General features: G+C 38.1%; 1 pseudogene; it reads left to right on the forward strand.

The window, feature by feature from the left end:
- Positions 1-5,200: 5,200 nt before the first annotated feature.
- On the forward strand, positions 5,201-5,666 carry LOC125163907 (60S ribosomal protein L23a-like; annotated as a pseudogene).
- Positions 5,667-7,764: the final 2,098 nt, after the last annotated feature.

Genomic DNA, 7,764 nt, shown 5'->3' on the forward strand with positions numbered 1-7,764 from the left:
TTTGATTGACAGATACTGGATAATGCTTTTAACTTTGCTTTTTATCAAGGGTAGCTGTCCCATAGGGCTCTGATGTTTCGAAGAAGGTTCTTGGATTAAGTCATTTGGATGACTAAAAGAAAGAGTGTGATCTTAAAACCTGTGAGTGGTAAATGTCCAAATTGCTACTGTAATGATGTTTGAGGCTTAAGACTCCTGTTGAGAAAGACACCGTGGAGCGTTTACAGAAAATTGCTCTCTTCTCACCTTTAATTGCATTATTTAAGTTTAATATTGCCTTTAGTGAATGAATCACAAGTCATAACATTGTTTTCATTTATTATGCAAAAAGTCCTTTTCAAATAAATTATTAGGACTGATGGAAGAGTCAGGCCTTCCTCAGCGAATTACATGGAGAATTTTAATGTAGCTGAAACAAATACCAGTTTATGTAGAAAAAAGGAAAAAGGCAGTGCCCTTTGGCATTGTTTCTTTTTACTGTTCACATTAAGCCTTTGCATATTACAATAAAAATAACAAAACAAATAATTTCTTTTACGAAATTACTATGGGGTGGGGTCAACTGTGTGGCCCAGCCAAGGCATCTGACTTCAGCTCAGGTCATGATCTCACAGTTCGTGGGTTGGAGCCCCGTGGCGGACTCTGTGCTGACAGGTCAGAGCCTGGAGCCTGCTTGGGATCCTTCTCACTCTCTCTGCCCCTCCCCCTGCTCACACTCTGTCTCTCTCTTCTCTCTCAAAGATAAATAAACATTATTTTTTTTAAGTAGTAACTCTTCTTCCATTTTAATACATTTTAAAAATACAGTATATTGGTTTTTCTCAAATTATTACTAATTTGAAAAAAAATACTATTTTGAATAGCGGGTCTATAGAGGGCAATTACTATTTTAATTGGGAACTGAATTAGTTTGAATAGCGTAAGAGTTACTCAAGATAGGCTTGATTAGAACGATTTTAATAATTTTACTTGGACCTTAAATGTCATTTCATATAAATTGACGCGTGCTATTTGAATGTTAGAATGCTGTGTGGTGTTTGAAGGGGTTCCAGTCATAAGTGAAATTTGCTGACACTTTTCCTATGTGCCTGCGCATATTTCTTTTTTTCCAGGGGGTCTTGAGGAAGAAAGCAAACATGAAATTAGCATTTGTAAACTATAGTGGCTTTTTACAAATGTCACACACTTGTTTAAAAGAAAGGAGGTCTATCTTTTGCAGATTGAGCAGGTGTCGCCTCAATAAGGTGGAGATAATTAAGTGCGAAAGTATGCGAAAAAACTTTATAAGCTACAGAGTATTTTTACACTATTGGCTGGCCTCATTACTTTTATCACTACTTTTAAATATTATCCCCGTTATCATTACCAGAATACAGTTGACCTTTGAACACACAGGGGTTAGGAATGTTGACCCTGTGTAGTTGACATTCTGCATGTAACTTTTGACTCCGCCCACCCCCAAAAAAATGTAACTGCTAATAGCCTGTTTGACCGGAAGTTTTACTAATAACAAGTTGATTAATGCATACTCTGTTATATGTGTTACGTACTTTATTCTTATAATAGAGTAAGCTAGAGAAAAGAAAATGTTAAAAACGAAGAAAAATACATTTGCAGTATTGTACTGTATTTCACTAAACAAAAAATGTGCTTGTAAGTGAATCTGTGTAGTTCAAACCTGTGTTGTTCAAGGATCAGTTGTGCTAGATTTTTTTAAAGTTTCTTCCTTCAGTAATCATGATAAATAACACAGATATAACAAATAACAACATAGGGAAAAACATGCATCAGCAGATGATAAATATTAGTCAGTGGAACGATTTCCAAGTCAATATTCAATGTAAATTTCAAGATTTACCTAATAAGGAAGCCTACAATTTTGCTAATATATTCTACTTCCTGAGTAAGTAACTTTCGCTTTTGTCATTAAAGAGATGGTGTGTTTGGATATCGTGTATGCATTTCTTTGTTTTTCAAAAATTGCTTGGCTTTGGAATCCAATTCTGTAAGAATTCACAAATAATTTAATATTAATTCAGGAATTAGACATACTTAGATCAAGAAACATAAAACTTATAGATTTCTTAAAGAAGCTGTGAAGAAAATCTATTTTACTTATTTTATTAAAGACATATTACAACTTTCAGTAGCAAATCATTGAGTGCAGATGATCTGGGTGGTTTATTCTGGGCCTCCAATTTATTTGTTTTCAAGTAAATAAGGGTTTTTTTTTATAGTTTCACAGTAAAAAACATACTTTTTGAGGTCAAATTTTTTTTATAACTAATATTATTTGAACAGCAGTAATGATAACTATCATTGTTAGGCAAAATATTACACACAAAGCATTTCCCTGACTTACATGGCCTTTCTCTTTAAAAATTAAAGTAAGAAATGCTGCTGAAAGCAATAGCAACCATAGGCTGGAACTAAGATTTGCAGGAGATTTTAGAATGTTGAAAATACTTAAGCTATAAATAATCTATTAAAGCAAATAAAAAATACATACTCAGATGACACCTGTATTGCTGCCCGTAATTGCCAAAGCTATACCAAAACATTTACAGCAGGTGTTTCTGAATAGGCCACAGGACAGAGGCTGTAATACCCCCTGAATATGTTTCCATTTCCTATAACTGTGCCTGCTGTTCCAACTTTGTCTCTTTTCTTTCTGGATGTGACAGTGTCTCTATCTCCATGAGCCCTATAATCCTTCCTCCCATGTGTCAGCGGCCCTCACTAGAAAACAAATTCCTGACTTTGGGCTCAGAGTAAATCATAGAAAAGTATTTGTGTGTGTCAAAATGGGATTTTGACACCAACTGTATCATCACAGAATTGAGACATCGGCAGTGCCGCTGGGCCTTTGAGGATAGCCAAATCTGGGCACAACTTTCAGGTGGATAAAGGTTTCCCTGTAGAGGCATTTTACTTTCTGTGACCGTAGCCCTGAAGCACTCCTCTGGTACCCGGCCCTTCCTACTGTGCTAAAGAGTGAGATGGTAAATTAATTACTATCGAGTAGCAAATAACTTAGTACAGACCTCTGTACCGACTTTTTTTTTAATGATGTGTTTTGTTTTGCTTAAACAAATAAAGGGTCATTTTTCTCTGTAACTACTGTTGTTAACATATCAGCAGCCCACAATAATGCTTAATGCAGACAGCTCGCTCTTTTCTATCCATTCAGTCATTATTAGTGTTGGCTTGTTACCTCATGGGTACAAGATGCCAGCTGCTGTTCCAGGCATCGTATCTGCATTTAACTCACAAAAATAAAGGCTAAAGATGGGGCGCTTGGGTGGCTCAGTTAGGTGAAGGTGTGACTCTTGTTTTCAATTCAGGTCGTGACCCCAGGGTGGTGGCATTGAGCCCTGGATCCAGCTCCACATCAAGCCCCTCATTGGGCTCCCACCGAACCTGCTTAAGATCCTCTTTCTCTGCCCCTCTGTACTTGCATTCTCTCTCTCTCTCAAATTAAATTTTAAAAAAGGATAAAACAATGATGGCCTATTCTGTCCCTTTTTATCAGGAAGAACACCATGAAGAGTTTCCTTAATGGAAAGGGATGTATTTATTTAAAAAAAAAGAAAAAAGGATTTCAGTTGTGAAAGGTAATTATATTAGTTTTGGTTTGGGTTTCATGTGGAATGTAAAAATGTAACCCATATCTTTTAAATTATAGCACATAGGGCTTTTGTTTTGTTTTGTTTTGTTTAATTTAACTCAATACCTATTCACATGCCTGGATCTGTAACTTACTCTCTAAAACTACTTATTGGGCAATAGAGCGTGGGTGGTCGTGAATTCACTTTGAGTGTGAGTATGCAATTATGTGTCTTTTCTAAGGGAGGAAAAAATCATAACTTTGACTTCCATACCATAGTTGGTTGATTTGAAACCAACATCTACCAGTCTTCTGTCTCCTTTCTTAGTTGAAAAATAGGTCCCAGAGGACAGAGATTTTATAGCTTTCTGTTGGTGTCTTTTGTGAATTTGGTAACAGAAGAAGATAGTACAGAGACGACAAATTGTAGGCAGATAGAGACATACCTCATTTTGTTGTGCTTTGTTAGCACTTTGAGGATGCTGCATTTTTTAGAAAGTTTATGGTTGGTGGCAATCCTGGGGTGAGAAGGTATATTGGCACCATCCTCATTTTTCCAACAGCTTTTGCTCACTTCATGTCTCTTTGTTACATTTTGGGAATTTTCACAATATTTCACACTTTATTATTATATTGTTATGGTGATTTATGATCAGTGATTAGGACTAGCTGAGTGCTCACATGATGGTTTTAACATTTTTCTAGCAGCAAAGTATGCTTTAAATTCAAGTTGGAATATTGTTTTTTTGGATGAAATGTTATTGCCCATTTAGCAGACCAACATAGCTTTTATATGCATGGGGAACTGAACAGAAATTGACTGGCTTTGTTGCAATATTCACTTTATTATGGTGGTCTGGAAGTGAACCCACAGTACCTCTGAGGTATGACCTGTAATGCCAACATTCCAAAATATGTTGACTGGCCTCATATACCAGGTATCAATGAAATTTGTTTTCTCTCTGAATATGTAAATTAAAGAAACATCCAAAACTTTGATGTTACAGCACTCATTATAAAGCTGAATCTTGAGAGCATTGTAAGGGATAATTTACTAGTAATTAAAAGGTAAGACCTCTGAAAATTAGAGCATCTTATGTGTGTATGCTTTAAAACATTAATTTTGTAGATCTCTCAAGTTCATTTGGAAAAGTTTTATTTAAAAAAAAAAGTTGGCAGGGCGCCTGGGTGGCTCAGTCAGTTAAGCGTCCGACTTCGGCTCAGGTCGTGATCTCACTCACGGTCAGTGAGTTTTAGCCCCGCGTCAGTCTCTGTGCTGACAGCTCAGGGCCTGGATCCTGCTTCGGATTCTATGTCTGTCTCTCTCTCTCTGACCCTCCCTCGTTCATGCTCTGCCTCTCTCTGTCTCAAAAAATAAACATTAAACAAAAATTAAAAAATAATAATGAATAAAAATTGGCCTTATCTAACCAAACTAATGTCAAAATGAACACATTTCTTGTTAAATTATTCTATTAATTATAGAAAAACAATATAGGAAAAATAAGCAACCAAAAAACCTGGGAGCATACATATGTATACATTTACACATTCAAAACGTGGTGAAATACTCATGCCTGCCTTTTCACGAAGATGGCCCCAGAGGTGAAGGAGGAAGCCCGGGCCTCCTCCTAAAGCTGAAGCCAAAGGAAAGCCAAAAAAGAGGGGCTGAAAGGCATTCACTAGTCACACACAAAAAAGAAGATCTGCACATCACCTACCTTCCCCCAACCCAAGACAATGCATCTCCGAAGGCAGACCATATTATCCTCAGAAGAGTGTTCCCAGGAGAAAGCAGCTTGACCACGGTGCCATCATCATGTTCCCCCTGACTACGGAGTCAGCCATGAAGAAGATAGAAGACAACAGCACACTTGTGTTCATTGTGGATGTCAGCACCAGCAAGCATCACATCAAAAAGGCTGAGAAGAAGCTCTGTGACACTGATGTGGCCAAAGTCAACACCCTTATCAGGCCTGATGGAGAGAAGAAGGCATATGTTTGACTGGCTACTGACTAGAATGCTTTGGATGTTGCCAACAAAAGTGGGATCATCTAGACTGAGTCCAGCTTGCTAAATCTAAATATAACTTTTTTCACCAAAAACAACAACAAAACAACCGTATTCCTGCCATTTGTAACATCTGTCCACTTAAGAGTATGAGTAACAGTAATAGAAGCTTTAAATGACCTACCATATAAAAAATGTTGCAGTTGGGTTCCAGAAGATTCTACTCATTCTGTCTCTCTTGCTCTTTTTACTTTTTCTCCCACTTTCTCCCAACTGGCATGGAATAAGATCATCTGTTTTGGTTTTTTTTTGTTTTTGCTTTTATTTCTCTCATCTGATACTGATATTTACCTCATACACTTGCATTAATGACAAGTCCTATCGGGATGCCTCCACACAGGAAAAATAAGTGTTCTCAGGTTGTAGTTAAACTTTCATTTTGAAGGGTTACCGTTATATGGTGAAGAGATTCAGCAAGTTTGCATGATTCTATGTGAGCAGCGTGCAGCTGTCCTCCAAACACACAGTGTTTAGGAAGTAGAAGCAATTGCAGCACGAGTGATGTCCCCACACTCCTTGGGTTAGAATCTCAATTCTATTATTTACTAGCTGTCTGACCACAGGAAAGTTATTTAAACTCTCTGTGCTCGGTTTCCCCGTTTGTAAAATGAGGACAATGGTAGCACTTCCCTTATAGATGTTTGTAAGACGAAGTTAAATTCATGCACACACATGCACGCACACGCGCGCACACCCACAGCCCTCTATGAAGCACTTATAATAGTGCCTTATGCAGAACAGGTGGAGCCTGAGAGAGGGGCTGGTTTCAGTCCTTGGTCGGTCAGTGCTAGTGTTGCTCTTGAGCTGTCCTTGCTTGCAGTGAAGCAAATATATAGTAAATTTTATAAAAGGAAACTCGGTTAGGTAGTTTCCATTAGTTTGCTTACAGTAATCTTTAGAGGAAAATTAAAAGAACCTTTTAATTCTTTTCTGGGGTCATGGAGGGTGATGCAAGGAAATATTTTTTTTTCTATTAAATCTAGCTTATTAACAGGAATCCTTTCTGATGGGAAATGATTGCATGTGTGAGTAGACACATTCCTGGACAGAAGGTAGGCATGCTTCACTTGGTACTTACAAACATGAAGTCAAGTCATTATTACTGGTAGAACACCTACCTTTTGGGGAGTGGGAAGGATGGTTCTGTAACTGATTAAGGAATTTCCTCATTTTAGGAGGCTTATATTCTAATGGGGTCAAATTACAATTCACGAAAAGCAAAGCACAACCTATGAGATGAAAAGCTTGCCTGCTAGTTGAAATAGCATACATGTACATTTCAGTCTGGTGGGGGAAAAAAAAGGCTTCATGAAAGAGACCATACTTGATATTCTCCTTGAAGATTTGAAAGATTTGGAGAGAGAGGAAGAGAGTCAGAAATAATCCAGGCTAAGAGGGAAACATTAAGAGTAAAGGCAAGAGTAAAGTATAGAGCAGATGAGCCTGGGTTGGAAAACCATGAGTTTGCGGAAAGGATGTACAATTAGTTGGGCAAACCACACAGCCAGGGAAAATAGTCTGCCTAAGACTACCTTCCCTTCAAACACGAGTCTCAAGTTGAAAAGTCCTCGGGACCATGCTCGCTTCTGACCAGCTGGCTACAAATTAAGGGGTCTCTGTGGCTACTTTTAGGTTCAATAATTCAGTAGAAAGACTCACAAAACCCATTGAAAGCTATTATATCCACAGTTACTTTTATTACAGGGAAAGGTTACAGATGACCACCAAAGGAGAGGCGTAGAGCACAGTAAAGAAGGGATCCATCCAAACATGGAGCTTCTAGTTGTCCTCCCTGTAGAGAGGTCGTGGATAGTGTTGCATCCTCTCAAGCCACTGCAAGTGACAGTACCCATAGAAAATTGCCAATCAGGGAAACTTACCCAAGTCTTTGGTGTCTACAGTTTTTAGTGACACTCTCTCATATACTGATTATATGGCTGACCTTTGGTTTCCAGCCCTTCTTGGAGGTTGGAGCTAATACCTTTAGTCCCCAGTTCCTATGGAGTTGGAATCTACATGTCCTGTCTCAAAGCCTTATTACAAGTCACATTGTTACACTGCCCTGTGGTCATAGCTGCCAGGCATC

The sequence above is a fragment of the Prionailurus viverrinus genome, chromosome B1, assembly GCF_022837055.1.
Source record: "Prionailurus viverrinus isolate Anna chromosome B1, UM_Priviv_1.0, whole genome shotgun sequence".
Lineage (NCBI taxonomy): Eukaryota > Metazoa > Chordata > Mammalia > Carnivora > Felidae > Prionailurus > Prionailurus viverrinus.